This window comes from Triticum aestivum, chromosome 5A, assembly GCF_018294505.1.
Source record: "Triticum aestivum cultivar Chinese Spring chromosome 5A, IWGSC CS RefSeq v2.1, whole genome shotgun sequence".
Lineage (NCBI taxonomy): Eukaryota > Viridiplantae > Streptophyta > Magnoliopsida > Poales > Poaceae > Triticum > Triticum aestivum.
In genome coordinates this window covers 420728935-420732177 of record NC_057806.1, presented here as the reverse complement: position 1 = coordinate 420732177, position 3243 = coordinate 420728935, and positions in this window count along the sequence as shown.

Sequence of the window (3243 nt, the reverse complement as noted above, 5' to 3'; positions counted from 1 at the left end):
TTGTGCAATATGAAGGGCCAAAGGAGGAACCTATACCTCCCAAAGTTGATCTTGGGAAGTTTTGTCCCATCAAATTTAGCCCTTTTGATTAATTTTGCTTGCCTCAAAGAAAACTTGCTGCCGAACATAGAGAATATGAAATGATTTTTAATGATCTATCTTACTATTATGGCAATACCTAGATCTATCCTTGCTTTTTATGCCTAGCTAGGGGCGTTAAACGATAGCGCTTGTTGGGAGGCAACCCAATTTTATTTGTATTCCTTGATTTTTGCTCCCGTTTAGAAAGAAATAATTTATCTAGCCTCTGTTTTGGTTGTGTTTTTTGTGTTTAATTAGTGTTTGTGCCATGTAGAACCGTTGGGAAGACTTGGGGAAAGTCTTGTTAATCTTGCTGTAAAAAAAGAAACTTTAGCGCTCACGAGAACTGCTGCCATTTTTATTTGGAAAGTGATATTTAGTTAATTATTTTTGCAGATGATTAATAGATAAATTCCTCACGTACAGCAATTTATTTTAGAATTTTTGAAGTTCCAGATCTTGCGCTAGCTACAGATTACTACATACTGTTCTGTTTTTGACAGATTCTGTTTTTCATGTGTTGTTTGCTTATTTTGATGAATCTATGGCTAGTAAAATAGTTTATAAACCATAGATAAGTTGGAATACAGTAGGTTTAACACCAATTTAAATAAATAATGAGTTCATTATAGTATGTTGAAGTGGTCTTTTGTTTTTTTCGCTAACGAAGCTCACGAGATTTTCTACTTTAAGTTTTGTGTTATGAAGTTTTCAAGTTTTGGGTAAGGATTTGACGGATTATGGAACAAGGAGTGGCAAGAGCCTAAGCTTGGGGATGCCCATGGCACCCCCAAGATAATCTAAGGACACCAAAAATCAAAAGCTTGGGGATGCCCCGGAAGGCATCCCGTCTTTCGTCTACTTCCATCGGTAACTTTACTTGGAGCTATATTTTTATTCACCACATGATATGTGTTTTGCTTGGAGCGTCTTGTATGATTTGAGTCTTTTCTTTTTAGTTTACCAAAATCATCTTTTCTGTACACACCTTTTGAGAGAGACACACATGATTCAGAAATTATTAGAATACTCTATGTGCTTCACTTATATCTTTTGATTTATATAGTTTTGCTCTAGTACATCACTTATATCTTTTAGAGCACAGTGGTGGATTTGTTTTATAGAAACTATTGATCTCTCATGCTTCACTTAGATTATTTTGAGAGTCCTAAATAGTATGGTAATTTGCTTAAATAATCCTAATATGCTAGGTATTCAAGATTAGTAAAAACTTTCTTATGAGTGTTTTGAATACTAAGAGAAGTTTGATGCTTGATGATTGTTTTGAGATATGGAGGCAGTGATATTAAAGTTGTGCTATTTGAGTAGTTGTGAAATTGAGAAAAACTTGTGTTTAAGTTTACAAGTCCCGTAGCATGCACGTATGGTAAACGTTATGTAACAAATTTGAAACATGAGGTGTTCTTTGATTGCCTTATGAGTGGCGGTCGGGGATGAGCGATGGTATTTTCCTACCAATCTATCCCCCTAGGAGCATGCGCGTAGTGCTTGGTTTTTGATGACTTGTAGATTTTTGCAATAAGTATGTGAGTTCTTTATGACTAATGTTGAGTCCATGGATTATACGCACTCTCACCTTTCCATCATTGCTAGCCTCTTCGGTACCGTGCAGTGCCCTTTATCACATTGAGAGTTGGTGCAAACTTCGCCGGTGCATCCAAACCCCATGATATGATACGCTCTTTCACACATAAACCTCCTTATATATTCCTCAAAACAGCCACCATACCTACCTATTATGGCATTTCCATAGCCATTCTGAGATATATTACCATGCAACTTTCCACCATCCTGTTTATCATGACACATTCATCATTGTCATATTGCTTTGCATGATCATGTAGTTCCATCGTATTTGTGGCAAAACCACTGTTCATAATTCTTTCATACATGTCACACTTGATTCATTGCATATCCCGATACACCACCGGAGGCATTCATATAGAGGCATACCTTGTTCTAGTATCGAGTTGTAATCATTGAGTTGTAAATAAATGGAAGTGTGATGATCATCATTTAATAGAGCATTGTCCTAATTAAAAAAAAGAGAGAAAGGCCAAATAAAAAAATAAGGCCCAAAAAAAGAGAAATGAAAAGGGACAATGCTACTATCTTTTTTCCACACTTGTGCTTCAAAGTAGCACCATGATCTTCATGATAGAGAGGCTCTTGTTTTGTCACTTTCATATACTAGTGGGAATTTTTCATTATAGAACTTTCCTTGTATATTCCAACAATGGGCCTCCCCAAGTGCCCTAGGTCTTCGTGAGCAAGCAAGTTGGATGCACACCCACTAGTTTCTTTTGTTGAGTTTTCATACATTTATAGCTCTAGTGCATCCGTTGCATGGCAATCCCTACTCCTTGCATTAACATCAATCGATGGGCATCTCCATAGACCATTGATTAGCCTCGTTGATGTGACACTTTCTCCATTTTTGTATTCTCCACACAACCCCCATCATCACACTCTATTCCACCCGTAGTGCTATATCCATAGCTCACGCTCATGTATTGCGTGAAGGTTTATAAAGTTTGAGATTACTAAAGTATGAAACAATTGCTTGGCTTGTCATCGGGGTTGTGCACGATGAGAGCATTCTTGTGTGATGAAAATGGAGCATGACTAAACTATATGATTTTGTAGGGATGAACTTTCTTTGGACATGTTATTTTGAGAAGACATAATTGCTTAGTTTGTGCTTGAAGTATTATTATTTCTATGTCAATATTAAACTTTTATCTTGAATCTTTCGGATCTGAATATTCATGCCACAATTAAGAAGAATTACATTGAAATTATGCCTAGTAGCATTCCACATCAAAAATTCTGTTTTTTTATCATTTACCTACTTGAGGACGAGCAGGAATTAAGCCTGGGGATGCTTGATACGTCTCCAACATATCTATAATTTTTGATTGCTCCATGCTATATTATCTTCTGTTTTGGACATTATTGGGCTTTATTATCCACTTTTATATTATTTTTGGGACTAACCTACAAACCGGAGACCCAGCCCAGAATTGCTGTTATTTTTTGCCTATTTTAGGGTTTCGAAGAAAAGAAATATCAAACGGAGTCCAAACGGAATGAAACCTTCGGGAACGTGATTTTTGGAACAAACAAGATCTAGGAGACTTG